At 37.6% G+C, this 26,850-nt stretch overlaps 1 protein-coding gene across 2 annotated transcripts in view; it reads left to right on the top strand.

Moving 5' to 3' along the window:
- EPM2A (EPM2A glucan phosphatase, laforin) overlaps nucleotides 1–26,850 on the top strand; it is a 106,189-nt gene that overhangs the window by 5,354 nt on the left and 73,985 nt on the right. The window contains exon 1 of one of the 2 annotated variants that reach the window (XM_082669070.1): nucleotides 1,134–1,197. The exons of the other annotated variant lie outside the window; for it this stretch is intronic. The gene's annotated coding sequence lies outside the window, so the exon portion shown is untranslated. Of the gene's footprint in view, nucleotides 1–1,133; nucleotides 1,198–26,850 lie in introns of those variants that run through there. 2 annotated transcript variants of the gene reach the window in all.

Raw genomic sequence — 26,850 nt, 5'->3', positions numbered from 1 at the left:
GTTTATGGTTTCCTTTGCTGTGAAAAGGCTTTGAAGTTTCATTAGGTCCCATTTGTTTATTTTTGTTTTTACTTCTATTACTATAGGAGGTGGATCAAAAAGATCTTGCTGTGATTTATGTCAAAGAGTGTTCTTCCTATGTTTTCCTGTAAGAGTTTTATAGTGTCTGGTCTTACATTTAGGTCTCAAATCCATTTTGAGTTTATTTTTGTGTATGGTGTTAGGGAGTGTTCTAATTTCATTCTTTTACATGTAGCTGTCCAGTTTTCCCAGCACCACTTATTAAAGAGACTGTCTTCTCCATTGTATATCTTTGCCTCCTTTGTCATAGATTAGTTGACCATAGGTGCGTGGGTTTATCTCTGGGATTTCTATCTTGTTCCATTGATCTATATTTCTGTTTTTGTGCCAGTACCATATTGTCTTGCTTACTGTAGCTTTGTAGTATAGTCTGAAGTCAGGGAGTCTGATTCCTCCAGCTCCGTGTTTTTCCCTCAAGACTGCTTTGGCTATTCGGGGTCTTTTGTGTCTCCATACCAATTTCAAGATGATGTTTTCTAGTTCCTTAAAAACTGCCATTGGTAAGTTGATAGGGATTGCATTGGATCTGTAGATTGCTTTGGGTAGTATAGTCATTTTCACAATATTGCTTCTTCCAATCCAAGAACACGGTATATCTCTCCATCTGTTGGTATCATCTTTAATTTCTTTCATCAGTGTCTTATAGTTTTCTGCATACAGGTCTTTTGTCTCCCTAGGTAGGTTTATTCCTAGGTATTTTATTCTTTTTGTTGCAGAGGTAAATGGGAGTGTTTCCAGAATTTCTCTTTCAGATTTTTCATTATTAGTGTATAGGAATGTAAGAGATTCTGTGCATTAATTTTGTATCCTGCTACTTTACCAAATTCATTGATTAGCTCTAGTAGTTTTCTGGTATCATCTTTAGGATTCTCTATGTATAGTATCATGTCATCTGCAAACAGTGACAATTTTACTTCTTCTTTTCCAATTTGTATTCCTTTTGTTTCTTTTTCTTCTCTTACAGCTGGCTAGGACTTCCAAAACTATGCTGAATAATTTTGGTGAGAGTGGACATCCTTGTCTTGTTCCTGATCTTAGAGGAAATGCTTTCAGTTTTTCATCACTGCGAATGATGTTTGCTGTGGGTTTGTCGTATATGGCCTTTATGATGTTGAGGTAGGTTCCCTCTATGCCCACTTTCTGGAGAGTTTTTATCATAAATGGGCGTTGAATTTTGTGAAAAGCTTTTCTGCATCTATTGAGATGATCATATGGTTTTTCTTCTTCAGTTTATTAATATGGTGTATCACATTGATTGATCACATTGATTGATTTGCATATATTGAACTTGCATATATTGCATCCCTGGGATAAATCCCACTTGATTGTGGTGTATGATCCTTTTAATGTGTTGTTGGATTCTGTTTGCTAGTTTTTGTTGAGGATTTTTGCATCTATATTCATCAGTGATATTGGTCTGTAATTTTCTTTTTTTTGTAGAAAAAAAGACAATTTCTTTTTGTCTTTATTTTTTTGTAGAAAAAAGAAAATTTCTTTTTCTTTATCTGGTTTTGGTATCAGGGTGATGGTGGCCTTGTAGAATGAGTTTGAGAGTGTTCCTTCCTCTGCAATTTTTTGGAAGAGTTTGAGAAGGATGGATGTTAGCTCTTCTCTAAATGTTTGGTAGAATTCACCTGTGAAGCCATCTGGTCCTGGACTTTTTTTGTTGGAAGATTTTTTTTTTTTTTTTTTTTTTTTGCAGTACGCGGGCCTCTCACTGCTGTGGCCTCTCCCGTTGTGGAGCACAGGCTCCAGACGCGCAGGCTCAGCGGCCATGGGTCACAGGCCCAGCCACTCCACAGCATGTGGGATCTTCCCGGGCCGAGGCACAAACCTGCGTCCCCTGCATCGGCAGGCGGACTCTCAACCACTGCACCACAAGGGAAGCCCTTGTTGGAAGATTTTTAATCACAGTTGCAATTTCATTACTTGTGCTTGGTCTGTTCATATTTTCTGTTTCTTCCTGCTTCAGTCTTGGAAGGTTATACCTTTCTAAGAATGTGTCCATTTCTTCCAGGTTGTCCATTTTATTGGCATAGAGTTGCTTGTAGTAATCTCTCATGATCCTTTATATTTCTGCTATGTCAGTTGTTACTTGTCCTTTTTCATTTCTAATTTTATTGATTTGAGTCCTCTCCCTCTTTTTCTTGATGAGTCTGGCTAATGATTTATCAATTTTGTTTATCTTCTCAAAGAACAAACTTTCAGTTTTATTGATCTTTGCTATTGTTTTCTTTGTTTCTATTTCATTTATTTCTGCTCTGATCTTTATGATTTCTTTCCTTCTGATAACTTTGGGTTTTGTTTGTTCTTCTTTCTCTAGTTCCTTTAGGTGTAAGGTTAGATTATTTACTTGAGATTTTTCTTGTTTCTTGAGGTAGGCTTGTATAGCTATAAACTTCCCTCTTAGAACTGCTTTTGCTGCATCCCATAGGTTTTGGAACGTCGTGTTTTCATTGTCATTTGTCTCTAGGTATTTTTTGATTTCCTCTTTGATTTCTTCAGTGATCTCTAGGTTATCTAGTAACGTATTGTTTAGCCTCCATGTGTTTGTGTTTTTTATGTTTTTTTCCCTGTAATTCGCTTCTAGTCTCATAGCGTTGTGGTCAGAAAAGATGCTTGATATGATTTCAATTCTCTTAAATTTACTGAGGCTTGATTGTGACCCAAGAAGCGATCTATCCTGGAGAATGTTCCATGCGCACTTGAGAAGAAAATGTAATCTGCTGCTTTTGGATGGAATGTCCTATAAATAACAATTAAATCTATCTGGTCTATTGTGTCATTTAAAGCTTCTGTTTCCTTATGTATTTTCATTTTGCATGATCTGTCCATTGGTGTAAGTGAGGTGTTAAAGTTCCCCACTATTACTGTGTTACTGTCTATTTCCTCTTTTATAGCTGTTAGCAGTTGCCTTATGTGTTGAGGTGCTCCTATGTCGTATGCATATATATTTATGATTGTTATATCTTCTTCTTGGATTGATCCCTTGATCATTTTGTAGTGTCCTTCCTTGTCTCTTGTAACATTCCTTATTTTAACATGTATTTTATCTGATATGAGTATTGCTACTCCAGCTTTCTTTTGATTTCCATTTTCATGGAATATCTTTTTCCATCCCCTCACTTTCAGTCTGTATGTGTTCCTAGGTCTGAAGTGGGTCTCTTGTAGACAGCATATATATGGGTCTTGTTTTTGTATCCATTCAGCAAACCTGTGTCTTTTGGTTGGAGCATTTAATCCATTAACATTTAAGGTAATTATCCATATGTATGTTCCTATTACCATTTTTTGTAACATCTTTATTGGAGTATAATTGCTTTACAATGGTGTGTTATTTTCTGCTTTATAACAGAGTGAATCAGGTGTACACATACATATATCCCCATATCTCCTCCCTCTTGCCTCTCCCTCCCACCCTCCCTATCCCAGCCCTCTAGGTGGTCACAAAGCACTGAGCTGATCTCCCTGTGCTATGCAGCTGCTTCCCACTAGCTATCTGTTTTACATTTGGTAGTGTACATATGTCCGTGCCACTCTCTCACTTCATCCCAGCTTACCCTTCCCACTACCTGTGCCCTCAAGTCCATTCTCTACGTCTGCATCTTTATTCCTGTTCTGCCCCTAGGTTCTTCATAACCGTTTTTTTTTTTGTTTGTTTGTTTTTTAGATTCCATGTATATGTGTTAGCATATGGTATTTGGTTTTTTCTTTCTAACTTACTTCACTCTGTATGACAGACTCTAGCTCCATCCACCTAACTACAAGTAACTCAATTTCATATCTTTTTATGGCTGAGTAATATTCCATTGTATGTGCCACATCTTCTTTATCCATTCATCTGTTGATGGAAACATATGTTGATTCCGTGTCCTGCCTATTGTAAATAGAGCTGCAATGAACATTGTGGTACATGACTCTTTCTGAAGAGTTTTCTCAGTGGGATGCCCAGTAGTGGGATTGCTGGCTCACATGGTAATTCTATTCTTAGTTTTTTAAGGAACCTCCATAGTGTTCTCCATAGTGGCTGTATCAATTTATCTTCCCACCAACAGTGCAAGAAGGTTCCCTTTTCTTGACACCCTCTCCAGCATTTATTGTTTGTAGACTTTTTGATGATGGCCATTCTGACTGGTGTAAGGTGATACCTCATTTTACTTTTGATTTGCATTTCTCTAATGATTAGTGATGTTGAGTTTCATGTGTTTGTTAGCAATCTGTATATCTTCTTTGGAGAAATGTCTATTTAGGTCTTCTACCCATTTTTGGATTGGATTGTTTGTTTTTTTGATATTGAGCTGCATGAACTGCTTGTAAATTTTGGAGATTAATCCTTTGTCATTACTTCATTTGCAAATATTTTCTCCCATTCTGAGCGTTGTCTTTCCATCTTGTTTATGTTTTGCTTTGCTGTGCAAAAGCTTTTAAGTTTCATTAGGTCCCATTTGTTTATTTTTGTTTTTATTTCCATTTCTCTAGGAGGTGGGTCAAAAAGCATCTTGCTGTGATTTATGTCATAGTGTGTTCTGGCTATGTTTACCTCTAAGAGTTTTATAGTGTCTGTCCTCAAATTTAGGTCATTAATCCATTTTGAGTTTGTTTTTCTGTATGGTATTAGGGAGTGTTCTAATTTCATTCTTTTACATGTAGCTGTCCAGTTTTCCCAGAACAATTTATTGAAGAGGCTGTCTTTTCTCCATTGTATGTTCTTGCCTCCTTTATCAAAAATAAGGTAACCATATGTGCATGGGTTTATCTCTGGGCTTTCTATCCTGTTCCACTGATCTATATTTCTGTTTTTGTGCCAGTACCATACTGTCTTGATTACTGTAGCTTTGTAGTATTGTCTGAAGTCCAGAAGCCTGATTCCTCCAGCTCCGTTTTTCTTTCTCAAGATTGCTTTAGCCTTTTGGGGTTTTTTGTGTTTCCATACAAATTGTGAAATTTTTTGTTCTAGTTCTGTGAAAAATGCCAGTGGTGGTTTGATAGGGATTGCATTGAATCTGTAGATTGCTTTGGGTAGGATAGTCATTTTCACAATGTTGATTCTTCCAATCCAAGAACATGGTATATCTCTCCATCTATTTATATCATCTTTAATTTCTTTCAGCAGTGTCCTGTACTTTTCTGCATACAGGTCTTTTGTCTCCTTAGGTAGGTTTATTCCTAGGTATTTTATTCTTTTTGTTGCAGTGGTAAATGGGAGTGTTTCCTGAATTTCTCTTTCCAATTTTTCATCATTAGTGTATAGTAATGCAAGAGATTTCTGTGCATTAATTTTGTATCCTGCTACTTTACCAAATTCATTGATTAGCTCTAGTAGTTTTCTGGTGGCATCTTTAGGATTCTCTATGTATAGTATCATGTCATCTGGAAACAGTGACAGCTTTACTTCTTCTTCTCCAATTTGGATTCCTTTTATTTCTTTTTCTTCTCTGACTGCTGTGGCTAAGACTTCCAAAACTATGTTGAGTAATAGTAGTGTAGTGGACAACCTTGTCTTGTTCCTAATCTTAGAGGAAATGGTTTCAGTTTTTTACCTTTGAAAACGATGTTGACTGTGCATTTGTCATATATGGCCTTTATTATGTTGAGGGAAATTCCCTTTATGCCTACTCCCTGTAGGCTTTTTATCATAAATGGGTTTTGAATTTTGTCGAAAGCTTTTTCTGCATCTATTGAGATCATCATATGGTTTTTCTCCTTCAATTTGTTTTTATGGTTTATCACATTGATTGATTTGTGTATATTGAAGAATCCTTGCATTCCTGGGATAAACCCCACTTGATCATGGTGTATGATCCTTTTAATGTGCTGTTGGATTCTGTTTATTTGTATTTGGTTGAGGATTTTTGCATCTATGCTCATTAGTGATATTGGCCTGTAGTTTTCTTTCTTTGTGACATCTTTGGTTTTGGTATCAGGATGATGGTGGCCTCTTAGAATGAGTTTGGGAGTCTTCCTCCCTCTGCTATATTTTGGAAGAGTTTGAGAAGGATAGGTGTTTAGCTCTTCTCTAAATATTTGATAGAATTCGCCTGTGAAGCCATCTGGTCCTGGGCTTTTGTTTGTTGGAAGATTTTTAATCGCAGTCTCAATTTCAGTGCTTGTGATTGGTCTGTTTATATTTTCTATTTCTTCCTGGTTCAGTCTTGGCAGGTTGTGCTTTTCTAAGAATGTGTCCATTTCTTCCAGGTTGTGCATTTTATTGGCATAGAGTTGCTTGTAGTAATCTCTCATGATCCTTTGTATTTCGGCTATGTCAGTTGTTATTTCTCCTTTTTCATTTCTAATTTTATTGATTTGAGTCTTCTCCCTTTTTCTTGATGAGTCTGGCTAATGGTTTATCAATTCTGTTTCTCTTCTCAGAGAACCAGCTTTTAATTTTATTGATCTTTGCTATTGTTTCCTTCATTTCTTTTTCATTTATTTCTGTTCTGATCTTTATGATTTCTTTCTCTCTGCTAACTTTGGGTATTTTTGTTCTTCTTTCTCTAATTGCTTTAGGTGTAAAGTTAGGTTGTTTATTTTAGATGTTTCTTGTTTCTTGAGGTAAGATTGTATTGCTATAAACTTTCTGCTTAGAACTGCTTTTGCTGCATCCCATAGGATTAGGGTCATCATTTTTTTGTTGTCATTTGTTTCTAGGTATTTTTTGATTTCCTCTTTGATTTCTTAAGTGAGCTCTTGGGCATTTAGTAGTGTATTGTTTAGCCTCCATGTGTTTGTATTTTTTACAGATATATTCCTGTAATTGATATCTAGTCTCATAGCATTGTGGTTGGAAAAGATATTTGATACGATTTCAATTTTCTTAAATTTATTAAGGCTTGATTTGTGACCCAAGATATGATCTATCCTGGTGAATGTTCCACAAGCACTTGAGAAGAAAGTGTATTCTGTTGTTTTTGGATGGAATGTCCTATAAGTATCAATTAAGTCCATCTTGTTTAATGTATCATTTACAGCTTGTGTTTCCTTATTTATTTTCATTTTGGATGATCTGTCCATTGGTGAAAGTGGGGTGTTAAAGTCCCCGACTATGATTGTGTTACTGTCGATTTCCTCTTTTATGGCTGTTAGCGTTTGCCTTACGTATTGAGGTGCTCCTGTGTTGGGTGTATAATATTTACAATTGTTATATCTTCTTCTTGGATTGATCCCTTGTTCCTTATGTAGTGTCCTTCTTTGCCTCTTGTAATAGTCTTTATTTTAAAATCTGTTTTGTCTGATATGAGAATTGCTACTCCAGCTTTCTTTTGATTTCCATTTGCATGGGAAAGTTTTTTCCATCCCCTTACTTTCAGTCTGTATGTGCTCCTAGGTCTGAAGTGGGTCTCTTGTAGATAGCGTATATCTGGGTCTTGTTTTTGTATCCATTCAACCAGTCTATTTCTTTTGGTGGGAGCATTTAATCCATTTACATTTAAGGTAATTATCGATATGTATGTTCCTATTACCATTTTCTTAATTGTTTTCTGTTTGTTATTGTAGGTCTTTCCCTTCTCTTGTGTCCTGCTTAGAGAAGTTCCTTTAGCATTTGTTGTAAAGCTGGTTTGGTGGTGCTGAATTCTCTTAGCTTTTGCTTGTCTGTGAAGCTTTTAATTTCTCCTCCGAAACTGAATGAGATCCTTGCTGGGTAGAGTAATCTTGGTTGTAGGTTTTTCCCTTTCTTCACTTTAAATATGTCCTGCCACTCCCTTCTGGCTTGCAGAGTTTTTGCTGAAAGATCAGCTGTTAACCTTATGGGGATTCCCTTGTATGTTATTTGTTGTTTTTCTCTTGCTGCTTTTAATATTTTTTCTTTGTATTTAATTTTTGATAGTTTGATTAATGTGTTGTGACATATTTCTTCTTGGATTTATCCTCTATGGGACTCTCTGTGCTTCCTGGCCTTGATTATCCTTTCCCATATTAGGGAAGTTTTGAACTATAATCTCTTCAGATATTTTCTCAGTCCCTTTCTTTTTCTCTTCTTCTTCTGGGACCCCTATAATTCAAATGTTGGTGTGCTTAATGTTGTCCCAGACGTCTCTGAGACTGTCCTCAATTCTTTTCATTCTTTTTTCTTTATTCTGCTCTGTGGTCGTTATTTCCACTATTTTATGTTCCAGGTCACTTATCCGTTTTTCTGCCTCAGTTATTCTGCTATTGATTCATTCTAGAGAATTTTTAATTTTATTTATTTTGTTTGTTCATCATTGTTTGTTTGCTCTTTAGTTCTTCTAGGTCCTTTTTAAACGTTTCTTGTATTTTCTTTATTCTATTTCCAAGCTGTTGGATCATCTTTATTATCATTACTCTGAATTCTTTTTCAGGTAAACTGCCTCTTTCCTCTTCATTTGTTTGTTGTGATGGGTTTTTACCTTGCTTCTTAATCTGCTGTGTGTTTCTCTGTCTTCTCATTTTGCTTCACTTACTGTGTTTGGGTTCTCCTTTTTGCAGGCTGCAGGTTCGTAGTTCCTGTTGTTTTTGGTTTCTACCCCCAGTGGCTAATGTTGCGTTGTGTAGGCTTCCTGGTGGAGGGGACTGGTGCCTGTGTTCTGGTGGATGAGGCTGGATCTTGTCTTTCTGATGGGCAGGACCACGTCCGGTGGTGTGTTTTGGGGTGCCTGTGACCTTACTATGATTTTAGGCAGCCTCTCTGCTAATGGGTGGGGTTGTGTTCCTGTCTTGCTAATTGTTCGGCATAGGGTGTCCAGCACTGTAGCTTGCTCGTTGTTGGGTGGAGCTGGGTCTTAGCATTGAGATGGAGATATCTGGGAGAGCTTTCGCCGTTTGATATTACGTGGAGCCTGGAGGTCTCTGGTGGACCAGTGTCCTGAACTCGGCTCTTCCACCTCTGAGGCACAGGCCTGGGACACCCAGCCAGAGCACCAAGACCCTGTTGACCACATGGCTAAGAAGAAAGAAAGAAAGAGTAAATAAATAAAATAAAGTTATTAAAAGAAAAAAATTATTAAATTTTAAAATTATTTTAAAAATATTAAGAAGTAATAAAAAAGAATAAAAAAGAAAGAAAGAAAGAACAACAAAACCAAAAAACATATCCACCAGTGATAACAAGCGCTAAAAAGTATACTAAAAAAAAAAGCAACAACAAAAAAACGATGGACAGACAGAACCCTAGGACAAATGGTAAAAGCAAAGGTATACAGACAAAATCACACAAAGAAGTGTACACATACACACTCACAAAAAAGCAAAAAAGGAAAAAATATATATAAAAAAAAAAAGAAGAGAGCAACCAAATCAATAAACAAATCTACCAATGGTAATAAATTCTACATGCTAAACTATGATAAATATAAAATCAGAAACAAATTAGATGCAGAAAGCAAGGTTAAGTCTACAGTCGCTCCCAAAGTCCACCACCTCAGTTTTGGGATGATTTGTTGTCTATTCAGGTATTCCACAGATGCAGGGTACATCAAGTTGACTGTGGAGGTTTAATCTGCTGCTCCTGAGGCTGCTGGGAAAGATTTCCCTTTCTCTTCTTTGTTCACACAGCTCCTGGGGTTCAGCTTTGGATTTGGCCCTGCTTCTGCGTGTAGGTCGCCTGAGGGCATCTGTTCTTTGCTCAGGCAGGACAGGGTTAAAGTAGCAGCTGATTAGGGGGCTCTGGCTCACTCAGGCTCGGGGGAGGGAGGGGTATGGAATGCGGGGCTTCCCCCTCCCCCCATCTCCACCAGTGAAGCGGCTTCCTAGTGTGTGGAAAGTTTTCCTCCTGCACAGCTCCCTCCCAGAGGTGCAGGTCCCATCCCTATTCTTTTGTCTCTGGTTTTTCTTTTTTCTTTTGCCCTTCCCAGGTACTTGGGGAGTTTTTTTGCCTTTTGGGAAGTCTGAGGTCTTCTTCCAGCGTTCAGTAGGTGTTCTGTAGGAGTTGTTCCACATATAGATATATTTCTGTTGTATTTGTGGGGAGGAAGGTGATCTCCACGTCTTACTCCTCTGCCATCTTGAACATCTCCCCTCAAATAATTTTGAAGAAACAGTAAGTGGGTGATAAAATATCTCAGTCTTTATTTATTTATTTATTTATTTATTTTGCTGTACGCAGGCCTCTCACTGTTGTGGCCTCTTCCGTTGCGGAGCACAGGCTCCGGACGTGCAGGCTCAGTGGCCATGGCTCACGGGCCCAGCCGCTCCACGGCATGTGGGATCTTCCCGGACCAGGGCACGAACACGTGTCCCCTGCATCAGCAGGCGGACTCTCAACCACTGCGCCACCAGGGAAGCCCTCTGAGTCTTTAAATGCCTGAAAAGGTCTTTCTTTTGATTTCACACTTGATTAGTCATCTGGTATTCCAGTCTCAAAATAATTTTCCCTTTGAAGGAACTGCCACAGTACCTTCTAGCACCTGTTGTAGCTGATATTTCTGATGTCAAACTAAGCCCATTTCTTTGTAGGCACTTTTTTTCCCTCTTTTGAAGTTTTAACACTTCTCCTTACACTATTTTACCAGGAGGTATCTGAGTTTGTTTTTGTTGTTGTTTTTGTGACTTGACAATTGGTTGGTTGTTTTGATTCCAGGAATTGTTTTTTTCAACTCATGGAAATTTTCTATTATTCCTTTATTTCCTCCTCTCTGTTTTCTCTCTTCTTTTGTCTGAAATGTCTGTTAGCCATATATTGTACCTTCTCCTTTTATGTGAGTATCTCTTAACTTTTCTCCTGTATTTTCCATCTTTTGTTTGAATAGATTTCCCTGGCTGTGTTTCCAGATCACTGTTTGGTTTTTAATACTAACCATTCCATCATTTACTTCCTACACTATATTTTTGAAAATTTTGGTGATTGTATTTTTAATCTCCCACCTTTTTTTCTGTTATTCTCTGATTTCTTTTTTTCCAGAGCTGATTGTTCTTCTTGTATGGATAATTTATACTTGAATCTTTCTGAGGACATCAAATAGAATTGATTAAAAGTTGTTTTTGTCTTGCATTAACTTTTTTTTTCCCTCTCTGTAGTCAATTTTTTTTTAATGCTAAGGGTTTTCCTCAAGTATCTGGTAATCCCTAGGTGACCATTCATTTTTATGAATAAAGGTTATGTTGATTTGTACAGGCAGCTGTGCTGGTTCCCTGTTGAAGTTGCTTATGTTTATCCAAAATCTTCTCTAAATGGGAGGACACTCATGGGCTACCATGTAATCTGGCAGATTTTGTGGAGGGAAGGTTTCTTCACTTAGGGTTAATGGTTGAGGATCTAGCAGGCTCCAGGTCCTTATCATTAGCAAAGTAAAGAAACAGAACAAACAAAAACTTGACTATAGGAAGAGATATTTCAGTCTGTTTTATTCCTGAATGGTGTTGCCTTTTTCTCTCATCTTCGGGTATGTCATTGGGTCCATAGATGTCTCAAGATCTGTTCTGTTCAGATATCTAGCCCCTATACCCACACTAGGGCCCTTTCCAGGAAAGCCATTCTCTACTGTGTTTACAGCACACTTATTTCATGTTAGGGGTAAGGTGGGGTGGAAGGAGGCAGGTGGGAAACCTTTCCTTCAGCTCTTTTCCAGGTTGGCATCTCTCTATTTGTTACGTCTCCTCTTATAAGTCTTCCCTAACTACCTTCTTATTCTTTCTCACAGCACCTGTTTCTTTCCTTATATCTCTTGTTATAGTTTAAAATTGCATTAGTTATGTTGGCTTGGACTCTGATTGCAAGTAATAGAAACTGAGTATGAACATGCCTATAAATGAAATATTATTAACTCATATAACCAAATTAAAGAAGCATGGGGTCCAACCTCTTTCCTCACCTGCCCTCTAGTCTTCTCTCTCTTCCCTGTGCATTTGCCTTGCTCAGGAACTTCATTTTCTGAAGCTAACTGACTCTGTCAAGCTAGATTCCCCACACAGAGCTCCGGGCTTACATACTTAGAACCAGAGAAGAAAAATATAATCTTCCCTGCCAGCTCTAGTTAGAAGAATCTGGGGGAAAGACTGAAATTCACCTTGTTGGAACCAATCACTCTTGCCAAGGAAGTGGGAGTACAGTGATGAGCATTTCCAACAACAAACACTTCCTGGAGTTGGGAGGAGGAACTGCCCCTCCCCCCCGCTGCTCCAGAAAGCATGTACTGTTTCAGAGGCAGATTGGAATGCAGTGGGCCACAGGTTAACAGAAAACACAACAAGCCCTTGCTTTAAAAAAATAAGGGTTTGTTTTTCTGCTGTAAAAAGTTCATTGGTGGGTGGCAGTGGAAATGGGCCATAGCTCATGGATGTCAGGTGAGGTGTCATTGCATTTTCTTGGCTTTTCCCTCAAGGCAGCAGCTGCTGCTCTAATCATCACATATGCATTCAGTGGAACATGGGAGGAGTGGGAAGGATGGAAATGTCAGCCGTGGGTATCCCCATTTATCTAGAAAACATTAACTTTGCCAGGATTCTCCCCACCCCTCAACATACATACAGGTATACCTTGTTTTATTGTACTTCACTTTATTGAGTTTTGCAGATATTACAATTTTTTTTCTTAAATTGAAGGTTTGTGGCAACCTTGTGTTGAGTAAGTCTTTAGGTGCCATTTTTCAACAGCATTTGCTCACTTCATGTCTCTGTGTCACATTTTGGTAATTCTTGCAATATTTCAAACTTTTTCATTATCATTGTATTTTTTCTGGTGACCTGTAGTCAGTGATCTTTGATATTACTATTGTAATTGTTTTAGGGTGCCACTGACAGTGCCCATATAAGACAGCAAACTTAATGCTTAATGGATAAATGTTTGTGTTCTGTTCCACCGACCTGGCCATCCTCCCCTACCTTAACCCTCTCAGGCCTCCCTATTCCTTGGGACACAGCAGTATTGAAATTAAGCCAGTTACTAACCCTACAATGGCCTGGAAGCGTTCCAATAAAAGGAAGAGACACATTTCTCATTTTAAATCAAAAGCTAGAAATGATTAAACTTAATGAGGAGGCCATGTTGAAAGCCAAGACAGGCCAAAAGCTAGGCCTCTTGCATCAGTTAGTCAGGTTGTGAATGCAAAGGAAAAGTTCTTGAAGGAAATGAAAAATGCTACTCCAGTGAACACATGCATTTTAAGATAGCGAAAGAGCCTTATTGCTGAAACAAAGAAAGTTTTTGTGGTTTGGATAAATCAAACCAGCCACAATATTCCCTTAAGCCAAAGCCTAATCCAGAGAAAGGCCCTCACTCTCTTCACTTCAGTGAAGACTGAGAGAGGTGAGGAAGCTGCAGAAGAAAAGTTTGAAGTTAGCAGAAGTTGGTTCATAAGATTTGAAGAAATACGCCACCTCCATCACGTAAAAGTGCAAGGTGAGCAACAAGTGCTGATGGAGAAGATGCAGCAAGTTATCCAGAGACCTAGGAAGATAATTAATGAAGGTGGCTACACTAAATCCGATTTTCAGTGTAGCCTTCTATTGGAAGAAGATGCCATCTAGGACTTCCATAGCTAGAGAGGAGAAGTCAATGCCTGGCTTCAAATCTTCAAAAGACAGACTGACTCTTTTGCTAGGGGTTATTGCAGCAGGTGACTTGAAATTGAAGCCAATGCTCATTTACCATTCTGAAAATCCTAGGGACCTTAAGAATTATGCTAAAATGACTCTGCCTGTGCTCTATAGATGGAACAAGAAACCCTGGATGACAGCACATTTGTTTACAACATAGTTTATGGAATATATTAATCCCACTCTTGAGACATACTGCTCAGAAAAAAGGATTTCTTTCAAAATATTACTGCTCATTGACAATGCACCTTGGTTACCCAAGAGCTCCAATGGCGATGTAAAATGAGATTAATGTTTTCATGCCTGCAAACACAACATCCATTCTGTAGCCTATGGATCAAGGAGTAATTTTGACTTTCAAGTCTTATTATTTAAGAAATACAATTCATAAGGCTATAGCTACTGTAGATAGTGATTCCTCTGATGGATCTGGGCAAAGTCAATTGCAAACCTTCTGGGAAGGATTCTCCACTCTCGATGCCATTAAGAACATTTGTGATTCATGGGAAGAGGTAAAAATATCAACATTAACAGCAGTTTGGAAGAAGTTGATTCCAAACCCCGTGGATGACTTTGAAGGGTTCAAGACTTCAGTGGAGGAAGTAAATGCAAATGTGGTGGAAATAACAAGAGAACTAGAATTAGAAGTGGAACCTGAAGATGTGACTGAATTGCTGCAATCTCATGTTAAAACTTTCACGATGAGGAGTTGTTTCTTATGGATAAACAAAGAAAGTTGGTTTCCTGAGATAGAATCTACTCCTGGTGAAGATTGTTGAACTGACAACAAAAGATTTAGAATATTACATAAACTTAATTGATAAAGCAGCAGCAGGGCTTGAGAGGATTGGCTCCAATTTTGAAAGAAGTTCTGTTATGGGTAAAATGCTATCAAACAGCACTGTATGCTACAGAAAAATTGCTCATGAAAGGAAGAGTCAATTGATGTGAGGAATTTCACTGTTGTCTTATTTTAAGAAATTGCCACAGTCACCCCAGCCTTCAGCAACCACCGCCCTGATCAGTCAGCAGCCATCCTCATCGAGGCAAGACCCTCCACCAGCACAAAGATTATGACTCGCTGAAGACACAGATGATGGTCAGCACTTTTTAGCAATAAAGTATTTTTAAGTTAAGGTATTTAAATTGTTTTTTAAGATATAATACTAATTGTACACTTAGTACAATTAGTTGTAGTAGACTACAACATAGGGTAAACATAACTTTATATGCACTGGACAATAAAAAAATTCATGTGATTTGCTTTATTGTGATATTTATTTTGATAGTCTGGAACTGAATTGGCGGTGTCTCTGAGGTATGCCAATACTTCTTTTCATGTTTAGAATTGGACAGAACGGTTGTGCTGGGCTACCTCTACTGCAGAAGAGACTGGAAAAGTACATTATTTAGCCTAGCACATTGCTGCCCTGAGGAAAATTAGGATTCTATTTACCAAGAATAAGGAGAAATGATTTTAGGGAGGCAATTAACAATGTCTGCTACATTTTAAACAAAAGATATCAACTACAATATTTATTTGTTTAATGTATACCTTCCCACCAGACTGTGAGCTCTATGAGGGTAGGGACTATGTCTGCTTTATTCACTCTTTTATATCCTGCAATTGTAATTGGCACATAGTAGCTACTCAATAAATATTGGTTGAATGAGTGAAGCACAAACAGAAAGATCAAAGTTTTTCTTAAGTATCTATCATGTGCTAATTACTTCTTAGGTGCTTTCAACTAAATTACCCTTTGTTCTCCCCAACTACGCTGTGAGGAGGAAGAAATTCAATTGCCTCTTACACAGATGAAGAGACCGAGGCTTTCTGCAGGGTCTAATCTACAATCTGCTATTAACCTCATCCAGTGAAAGTTTTTTTCAGATATTGTATTTTTCTTCTCTGAAAGTTTCATTCATACTCTTTTGCATATTTTCCTTTTGTTCTTATTTAGTTTATGTTTTTCTTTAAATTCTTGGCCACATTGAAATTATAGCTAGAGTCCATATCTTCTAGTCCCCTTATATTTGTTTTATATTTGGGTCTGATTTCTACTGACTAATTTTCCTATTGGTTATTAATAATACTTCTCTGCTTCTTTTCATGCCTTTCCCCCTAATATAATGGAGCTTTATTTGTGGATTTTATTTTTACACATTTTGGACCATACTGCATGTATTTTTAAAATGTTAACTGTATTTGGAATGGTTTTAGCTTTACAGAAAAGTTGCAAAGATAGGGCAGAGTTCCCATACACTCCCCACCTACTCTTCTATTGTTAACGTTTTATATTAGTATAGTATACCTGTCAAAATTAATTAACCAGTGTTGATACATCATTATTAACTAGGGTCTATACTTCATTCAGATTTTTTTTTTTAAACATACCTTTCCTCTTCCAGGATCCTATCCACAATACCACATTATGTTTTAGTCATCATGGCTGTGTTGGTTTCTCAGATTTCAGTTGCTTTTGAGATGACCTTGACAGTTTTAAGGAACTCATCAAGTATTTTGTAGAATGCTCCTCAACTGGAATTTTTATGGTGTTTTTCTCATGATTAGACTGGGGTTGTGGGCTTTTGGGAAGAAGATCATAGAGGTAAATTGCCCTTCTTATCACATCATATCAAGGGTACATACTTTGAACATGATTTACCACTGTTGATATTCACCTTGATCACCTGGCTGAGGTAAGTTGTCTATTAATCTTCTCCCCTGTAAAGTTACTCTTTCCCCCTCTCTTTCAATACTGTACTCTTCGGAAAGAATTCATTATGCACAACCTACAGTTTAGAAGTGAGGAGTTATGCTCCACCCCCTTAAGGATGGGCTATCCTCATAAATTATTTGGGATCCATCTGCATGCAGGATTTGTCTCCTCCAATTATTTATTTATTCAATCCCTTTGATTTTGGTATGGATTCATAGATATTTATTTTATACTTTGGGTTATAATCTCAGTATTTATTTTTTTATTGAGGGATAATTGACATTTAACATTATATTAGTTTCAAGTATACAATATAATGATTCAATATTTGTATATATTGCAAAATGATCACCACAGTAAGTCTAGTTAACATTTGTCACCATACATAGTTACAAAATTTATTTATCTTATGATGAGAGCTTTTAAGATCTGCTCTCTTAGTAACTTTCAGATATGCAATATGGTATCATTAACTATAGTCACCATGCTGTACATTACATCCCCATGACTTGTTTATTTTATAACTGGAATTTTGACCCCCTTCATCCATTTTGCCCACCCTCCCATCCATCCGCTACCCCCACCTCTAGTATTTTATTTATTTTGTTGCTCAGTTTGATCCAGCTTTGGCCACTGAGAGCTGTTTCAGTGGCTCAAGTGGCTCTTTGAGCTGCTCGCATCATTGTGTATGTGGTTTGTTTCTTTGTTTGTTCAACCTGAGCACTTCCTTACTTTCTGGTACTGCCAAGTACTCCAGGCTCATCTTTTGTATTTCCTGCCCTCATGCTAAATCAGCCATTTTTCCAAAGAGCTCCGGTTTGTTTTATTGTAGAATGGTATTAGAAACCAAGATCTGGGCACTGAGTATGCTCCTTGCTTCTGGGGTATTGCTGCTTGTAGGCCCTCTTAGCCAACAGAACAAAGAAATATGTATGTGTATATATGGGGAACAGATATACAGTTTGTAATATAAAGTTTTATGGGTTTTGACAAATGCACAGTTGTATATCATCCACCATTATAATATCATATAAAATAGTTTCAAAATTCCCTTGTCTTTTGTCTATTCAAGCCTCCCCCGTCCTCAAACTTCTGGTAGCCACTGATCTGTTTACCATCTCTATAGTTTTGCTTCTTCCAGAATGTCAAATAATTAGAATCATTCAGTGTGTAGGCTTTTCAGAGTGGCTTCTTTCACTTAGTAATATGCATTTAGGATCTACCCATGTCTCTCTGTGGCTTGTTAGATGATTTGTTTTTATTGCTGCATAATATTCCATTTTGTGGATGCATCATAGTTTGTTTATCCATTGTCTTATTGAAGGATATCTTGGTTGCTTCCAGGGCTGGTGATTATGAATAAAGCTGCTATAAACATTGATGTGCAAGTTTTTTTTTTTTTGGTGTCTTTTCTTTCACATTTTTAAAAATTGAAGTATAGTTGATTTAAAATGCTGTGTTAGTTTCTGGTATACAGCAAAGTGATTCAGCTATATATATATATATATATATATATATGGATATATATATATTCTTTTTCATATTATTTTCCATTATGGTTTATTACAGGATATTGAATTATTGAATATATTGATAGTTCCCTGTTCCATAAAATAGGACCTTGTTGTTTATCCATTCTATATATAATAGTTTGCAATTGATGTGCAAGTTTTTACATAAACCTGAAGTTTTCAGATCAGTTGGATAAATACCTAGGAGTGGATTTGCTGGATCATATGATAAGACTATATTTATCGTTGTAATAAACTGCCAAACCATCATCCAAAGTGGCCATAGCATTTTTCATTCCCACCAGCAATAAATGAGAGTTCCTGTTGCTCCACATTCTCATCAGGTGGTTTTGTTCATTTTGGGGGTTTTAACTATTCTAATAGGTGTGTCGTGGTATCTCGCTGCTTTAATTTGCAATGCTCTAAAAATAAATTATGTTGAGCATCTTTGTATATACTTATTTGCCATCTGTGTAACTTCTTTAATTGTATGTCTGCTCAGTTCTTTATTTTTTAGTTGGGTTGTTTGTTTTCTTATTACTGATTTTTAAGAATTCTTTGTGTATCTCAGATACAAACTCTTAAGAGATATGTTATTTGCAAACATTTCCTCCCAGTCTATGACTTGTCTTTTTATTCTCTCAACAGTGTCTTTTATAACGTAAAACTTTTAATTTTAATAGAGTCCCATTTACCATGTTTTTCTTTCATGGATTGTGCTTGTGGTTTTGAATAAACAACTCTTCCCCAAATCCAAGGTCATCTAGATTTTCTCATATGTTATCTTCTAGAAGTTTTGTAATTTTGCATTTTATATGTCGGTCTATAATCCGTTTTGTGTTACTTTTTATGTGTGGTGTAAAGTCTGTATCTAGGTCTTTTTTTTTTCTCCACGTATAGGTGTCCAATTTTTCCAGCACCATTTGTTGAAAATACTGTTCTGTCTATTTTGAATTGCCTTAATCAAAAATAGGTTGACTAGATTTGCATAGGTCTATTTCTTGGCTCTTTATTTGGTTCCACTATTCTGTGTCTATTCTCGCACCAGTGACACACCATGTGGATTACTGTAGCTTAATACTAATCTTGAAATAGTGTAGTGTGTGTCCCCCAAGTTTGTTCCTCTTCAGTATCATGTTGGCTTTTCTTGGTCTTTTGCCTTTTCGTATACATTTTAGAATCGATTTGTTGAATCTACAAAATGGCTTGCTGTAATTTTGATTAGGGTTGCATTGAATCTATAGATCAAGCTCAGAAGAATTGACATATTAATACTATAGAGTTTTTCAATCTGTGAACATGGAATATATCTCCATTTAATTAGGTCTTTGATTTCTTTTATCAGTGTTTTGTAGTTTCCATATACAGATCCTGTACATGTTTCATTAGATTTATACGTAAGTTTTTTTAAATGGGGGGGGTTGCTATTTTTAATGGTGTATTTAAAATTTTTTCAGTTTTAAATTTCAATTGTTCATTGATGGTATATAGGAAATCAACTTTTATATATCTCTTGATTTTTGTTTGGATTGTAGACATTGTAGTTTTACATTGTTTCAAAGAAAGTTTGGGATTTTTTTTATAGCAGTTAAGTTATTGTTCCTTCTGAGGTTTATTTTGAAGGTTTATAAGAGCATAACTGCAGTAGCTTTTACTGTAGGGCTAGTTTAGCCCCACTACTAAGCAATGATCCTTCTGTGTTCTCTGCTGGATGCTTCACATATTAAACAAGATCTTCCCACTCTATCTGGTGGAAACTCAGATGTTTCCCAGTTCTGTGTGAGCTCTGCCAATTCTTTGGCTTACAATTTTCAGAAATTGTTCTTTTCTTGTCATTTGTTCTTTGTGTGGCTCTGTCAAATATCAACTTATGCATCCACAGATAGGCATGAAACCAAAGAATCTAAGAGACCTTTATGAAGATTTTAAAAAATTAATTAATTTATTTGTTTTTATTTTTGGCTGTGTTGGGTCTTTGTTGCTGCACACCGGCTTTCTCTAGTTGAGGTGAGCGGGGGCTACTCTTCGATGAGGCGCACGGGCTTCTCACTGCGGTGGCTTCTCTTGTTGCAGAGCACGGGCTCTAGGCACGCAGGCTTCAGTAGTTGTAGCACTCGGGCTCAGTAGTTGTGGCTCGTGGGCTCTAGAGCGCAGGCTCAGTAGCACGGGCTTAGTTACTCTGCGGCATGTGGGATCTTCCCGGGCCAGGGATCGAACCTGTGTCCCCTTCATTGGCAGGCAGATTCTTAACCATTGTGCCACCAGGGAAGCCCGAGACCTTTATGAAGATTTATGGACCTCTTTATATGGCTTTCTCATCTCTAGAATTTGACCCTACAAATTTTAGTTACTTCATTCTCCCAAATTTGTATTTCTAGTTCCTCGATCAGTGACACTGTTGGGTTCTCCTTGGGATTCCATCCCTGTGTCATGGTTCAGAAATTCTCTATAGGCAGAAATCTGTGGCATTCATACTGTTCACTTTGTTTTTCTTTTCTCAGAGATTTCACTCCTGCACTGCCTTTTGTTCAACATCTCAAAACCGTTGTTTCATATATTTTGCCATTTTTCTAGTTGTTGCTTTTATAGGCAGGAGAAGTCTCTGACTGATTTTTAAAAGTTTACTGTTAGATATTATTAAAAATTTTGTGAAATGGCAATTCCTGATTTTGTTATTTAATTTATTTCTAATATATTTATGTATGTGTGTATATATGTATATATGTGTATACACACACAGACACACACATATATGTATAGTCTAACCTCTATCTTTCTTGTTAAAATTAGGTTATTTTATTTGGTAATAGCTTCTTTCATGCTGAAGATTCCTAACTAATTATAAACTGGCATTAAATTCTGTTTCCACTCATTTACACTCTGGATTAGGCATCCTGGTCTTAGATTTTTAATGGCCATAAATTCAATATTCAAATTATCACTATTTCTTACTCCACTTTTATCCCTCTGCAAAAACTGTAATTTGTCTTCATTTCATATTACCTTTCATGCCACTACAAAGATTGTGTTAGAGTAGAATTGACATGTTAAAATTTCTGATCCTTAAATAATCTATTATTATAATTTAAGAAGATTAAGCAAATCAACATGCAACTTTATGTTTTTAAGATAATGCATTAGTTTGCTAGGGCTGCCATAACAAACTATCACAGACTGGATGGGTTAAACAACAGAAATTTATTATTTCACAGTTCTGGAGGTTAGAAGTCCAAAATCAAAGTGTCAGCAGGATTTGTTTCTTCTGAGGTCCATGAGGGAAAGATCTGTTCTAGATCTCTCTCCTCAGCTTGCAGGTGGTTTTCTCCTCCCTGTGTCTTCACATCACCTTCTCTCTATGTGTCTCTCTGTCCAAATTTCCTCTTTTTATGAGGATACCCATCATATTGGAATAGAGTCCACCGCAATGGCCTCATTTTAACTTTATTACCACTGTAAAGACTCTGCAAATAAGGTCACGCTGAAGAACTGGGAATTGATTAGGGCTTCAACCTGTGAATTCTGGGGACACAATTCAACTGATACCAATAGCAAATCTCTTCCAATATTTATTTAATTCATCAGATTGTTCTTTACATTCTAAATTATTAAAGAAGGTTATCATTTGCCTTTGGGTAGAAAAACTTACCCTAGAGCTACTTCACTGTTATCTGTATTCAAGATAAAAACATCTATTTGGAAGGCAATATAGAGGGACACCATAGTATAAAGAACAAATGTTTGCAATAAGGTAAACCCAGATTAGACTCCAGGTTCTGCCATAGACTTGTTGTATAACCTTACATGAATTACTTAACCTCATGAGTTTGTTTCTTTCTTTCTAAAAAGGGATGATTAACAACCACACCAGGGTTGTTGTGAGGACTAGTTTGTAAGGTGTCTAGAACAAGGTAGTAGGTATAACTTTAAGATAGCCAGCAGTTCTGGCAGCTGAATTACCTCTGCCTTTCCATTTTTACTAAGACGAAATTTCTTGATCTTAAAGACAGTTTATGTTCACAGAGGCATCAGTTTTATGTAATATTGGACTATTCCATACACTGACCCCAAACTATACCAATGTTCCAGTATATTCTAGACCATGCTGCAAACTCTTGAAAATTACTTGCATTGCCCATTTCTACTTGTGCTTCTACTCTGACTGTGCTACGCCTTGGTGAAGACTGGGTTTGACTATGCCTACTATGCTCAAACTATCAAAGGAATCATTAAAAAGGGAATATAAACTGGTACCTGGTAGAGAGTTACATGAGATAGCTTAATGAAATAGACATGAAAGACAAGTATAAATAAAACTTTGAAGAGTGACGCATTAAACGGTCAAGAGAAGTATTCATTTTGACAATAGTTTATTACTGTTGAATGAAAAATGCTACTCACTAAAAATTACAATAGGTTTAATTTTACTGTTCCTTGATCACCTGAAACCATCCAAGGAAACCTGAATCTATGTTGAACCATAACATCATCAAATTAACCCTCCTTATTTTTTTATTTTTATTTTTATTTTTTGCGGTACGCGGGCCTCTCACTGCCGTGGCCTCTCCCGCTGCGGAGCACAGGCCCCGGACGCACAGACTCAGCGGCCATGGCTCACGGGCCCAGCCACTCCGCGGCATGTGGGATCTTCCGGACCGGGGCACGAACCCATGTCCCCCAAATCAGCAGGCGGACTCCCAACCACTGCGCCACCAAGGAAGCCCCCTCCGTATTTTTTGATGGAGAAAGTGGGACCCAGAGAGGTTAAGCTCACACACTGCTAGCCTGTGAGAAACACTGGGCTAGAAGGCTGGTGTCATGATTTAGCACTTCTCCTTCCAGATTAGATTACATCACCTCTGCTAGGCAGGGCATGGAGATTTGGTGAGTGAATTTTAATATCCTGTATATAAACTCTGAGCTCTGGGACTTCATAGCTGAGAAGAAGTTCACGGTGGCTGTGTAATATCTGGGATATCTCTGCATGATCAGTGAGAAGGGAACTGATGGAGAAAAATGAGAAAAAATGGAGAAGTGAGTTGAGACTCTGTTCCAAATGGTTCTTTCTTTTAACATTCTCTTAATCCTCTTCCCACCTTCTTTTTCTTCAGAGCATTTATTTAATGTGTTGCTTCAGCTAAAACGACCCAAAGTTTCGAGAACATCAATAAGAATGGTATTTAAATCAGAATAAACAGCATTTTTTCCTCTGCTCTTGGACCAAACCACGGTCTACCATATGTCCAAAATAAGTTGTGCCAGACTAAAATAGTCCAGGAATAGATATTACTGCAGTTTCTCATTCCATCTTCCCCAGTGCCTGACCCTCCATCATTTGCCAGAGGGCTGAATGGGAGCTGAAATGAAAATCCTTGCTGCTTTTAGGTGACTTATTCATGTCCCCAGAAGCAGAATGGGGTTCTCGTTTTAGGGAAAATTAAAGAAAATGTTGTCGCGTGCTCACACAGTGGGGAGGGAGAGATGCTATGGAAAGTTTTTTTTTCAAAAAGTGGTAGAACAACTAAATGTTCCTTTGTGCTCCTATAGAGACAAAATAATAAGCTGGATAAAGCATTAGTTTAAACCAGTATAACATCTTGTGGTGGGGAGCTTAGGGTAGTGAAATGCATATGGTGCAGATTTTATACTTCATTAATTATGTTTCTTTGTGTAAAGATAATGCTCATGAGTGTTTGGGACATGAGAGTGAATGAGAAAAAGATTTATAAATTGTGATTTGTAGAAAGCCAGAGATGGATAGCTTAATGAGATGAAAGAAGCCTGAGGAGATTTCAACTTTCTGTGCAAGAGATGGGCTTGGCTGGCAGGTCAGGTCTGACTAGCTGTGTGGGTTGCTGCTGGGCGTGAGAGGTGGCTTTGTCTTGGTACCAGTGTTGGTGCCAGTGCTTCCATACTCGTAAGCTCCTTAAAGTGTTTCATTATTCCAAGATGATCAATTTGAGTTTCAGTATGTAGAACATTTTCTCAGTTTTCTGCTCTGAATGGTGGGATCATTGGCCAGTATCCAGCTAGTTGAGGTCTGTAGTACAGCCAGTATACAACAGAATGAGAAGCTTAACATTTTCAATTCTATGACCTTCATGTTTTTAAATGTTAAATCATAATGTCACATTAACATAGAGCTTTATTCCGAATTTTAGCTAATTAAACCATAGAGAATCAGAGGAATGGTTACTTTGAAATCATTTCCTTTTTCAGTGTAGTTGTAAAAGACTCTATGCTATTTCTAGGAGAAATAATAGATCATCATTTGATCTGCTATTGCCAAAATTTCTGTATGTTATATTTGTAGATTTGTACCTTTGGAAAGGTTAATATAGCATTTACATTTGTGTCTTTTGCCATAAATTACCAATTTACTACCACCTTTATTGACTGCAATCACTAAAAATCTATTTGATGAGTGTGAAAGTCATTATCCAGAACTAGAATAATTCAGGCTCCCGTATACAGAAAATTATATTTGGGAGTTAACACTGTTATTTCCATGATCTTAGATTCAGAACTATTCTATACATCACCTACTGAATTTTGAGGTTGTGCAAATTCCGAATGTGGCGCAAAAGACATCGGTTTAAAGTGTTGCTTTAAAACTTACTAGTTCAGAATAATTATGAGGAAGAATTGAGTTAATATATAGGAACATTCTTTGTAAATGGAAGTGATAAATATTTTGTATGAAAAATATTAACAAGATTTTGTCATTAGTTTATCTTTATTATTTTTTGGTGACATTTCACATTTTATTTGCAATGAAGGAGTATCCCATAAAAAATTTATTAGAAGTCCTTTACCCCTGAGGTGTGTATACTTTTTTCCACAGACTTCTGTCTTTACTTAATCTGTTTAGTAATCTGAATCTGAAATTTTCACTTGATAATGTTGTCTTTTGATTGTGGTTGAAGAGGTTTTATTATTTCTCAGAGAGATGTACTTAGAATTCATTAGTGGATCAAACTAATTAGGTGTGGGCAATGTAGAGGGACATAATCCAAGTCAAACTTAAAAAAGTAACTCTTCTAGGTAGTCTGCTATTACAAAGGAAAAAAATGCCATGAAAATACAAATATATTAATATCATTAAACCTCGAATTTTAGTATTATTTAAACCTTATTTTGGTTTTAGCCTTTGAGAAAGGATCTCTTTACTTTCCCTAACTCAATTAGGAAAAACAACCCCTAAGAAATCATAATCAGTATTGATTCATTTATTCAACTCATCTAACACAATTTTGAGGCTTAGTTATCCACCTGGAATTGCAATAAGTGCTGGGAAACAAAGATGAAAAATCACAGGTCTTGCATTTAAGAGACATATTCTAGCAGAGGAAAAAAAAAAGGCTTTCAATCAAGTAAGGACTGTAACAGAAATCTGAAGATCTATATGGAGTGTAGTGGAGCAAGTTTATCCTGGTGGGAATTCAGGAAAGGGAGGAAGATGGGAAAGTCTCTATAGAAGGCAGAGTATTTTGAACTTGGTATTTAAAGGATAGAAGCTTCCCTCGTTTATTTTCTTTCTGTAATTATGAAAATAAAAACAAAATTATGTTTAAAAACCTGCCTGATGTGAATCCAACAGGAAATTGGTGCCCTGACTTTATCCTCCACAAGTGAGAGTCATGGTTTTACAAAACTGAGAAGGAAAAAAGCCCAGATCTGAGGGCTCAGAGGCACGTAAGCCTTTCAGCCTTTTGTGGAGGGGCTCCTTGGGAGCCCTGGGATGGGGTGGGGTGAAGTGTAGGAACATCAGTTTTTGGTAAAGGAATCCTGAGGGAGGTGCTTTAGGGGCATCTGGTGAGGACGGTGGGAATGGGGTCTGCAGGGGTCTGGGGGCATCCACAGGAGGGCCTTCTTTCTCAGGACCTGGAGGACGTGGGCAGAGATAGCCTCTCTTGCTGCATTGCTCATTTTGAGCTCTGTTGGCATCTTTAACTTTCCTTAAAATGTAACTCAAGTAACTCTCTGGTGAAGCTTCTCGGTACATCAATGATTCCCCAACCTGACTGAGCATTAGGATCACCAAGGGAGCCTTTTTTTTTTTTTTTTTTTTTTTGCGGTACATGGGCCTCTCACTGTTGTGGCCTCTCCCATTGCGGAGCACAGGCTCCGGACGCGCAGGCTCAGCGGCCATGGCTCACGGGCCCAGCTGCCCCGTGGCATGTGGGATCTTCCCGGACCGGGGCACGAACCCGTGTCCCCTGCATCGGTAAACGGACTCTCAACCACTGCGCCACCAGGGAAGCCCCAACCAGGGGGGCTTTTTAAACATACAGATTCTTGGGTCAATCACAGACTACAGAATATCCAAGGATGAAGCTTGGAAATCCATATTTTTTTTGTTGTTGTTGCCACTGTATTTATTTATGTGGGTATAGTTGCTTTACAATGCTGTGTCAGTTTCTGCTGTACAATGAAGCGAATCAGCTATACGTATACATATATCCCCTCCCTCTTGGACCTCCCTCCCACCCCCATCCCACCCATCTAGGTCACCACAGAGCACCGAACTGAGCTCCCTGTGCTATACAGCAGGTTCCCACAAGCTATGTATTTTACACATGGTGGTGTATGTATGTCAATCCTAATCTCCCAATTCATCCCACCCCCCCTTCACCACCGTGTCCCGTGTCCATATGTTTCTAACAGTTTTACTGAGATATAATTCACATATCATAAATTTCACCCCTTTAAAGTGTACAGTTAAGTGATTTTCAGCCTATTCACAAAGCTGTGTAACCACCAACACCAATTCCCCGATATTTTCACCACTCCAAAAAGAAACCCTGTACTCATTACTAATCAGTTCCCATTCCTCCCTGCCCCATCCTCCGGCAAACACTAACGTACTTTCTGTCTCTATGGATTTGCCTGTTTTGGGTATTTCATATAAATGGAACCATACCGTACGTAGCCCTGTATAACCTACTTCTTTCACTTAGCATAATGTTTTCAAAGGTTCATGCATGTTGTAGCATGTCTCAGTTCTTCGTCTCCTTTTATTGCTGAGTAATATTTCATTGTGTGGACGCACC

This window comes from Grampus griseus (assembly GCF_964374135.1).
Source record: "Grampus griseus genome assembly, chromosome: 13".
NCBI classification, from domain to species: domain Eukaryota; kingdom Metazoa; phylum Chordata; class Mammalia; order Artiodactyla; family Delphinidae; genus Grampus; species Grampus griseus.
This window is presented reverse-complemented; position numbering and strand designations above follow the sequence as displayed.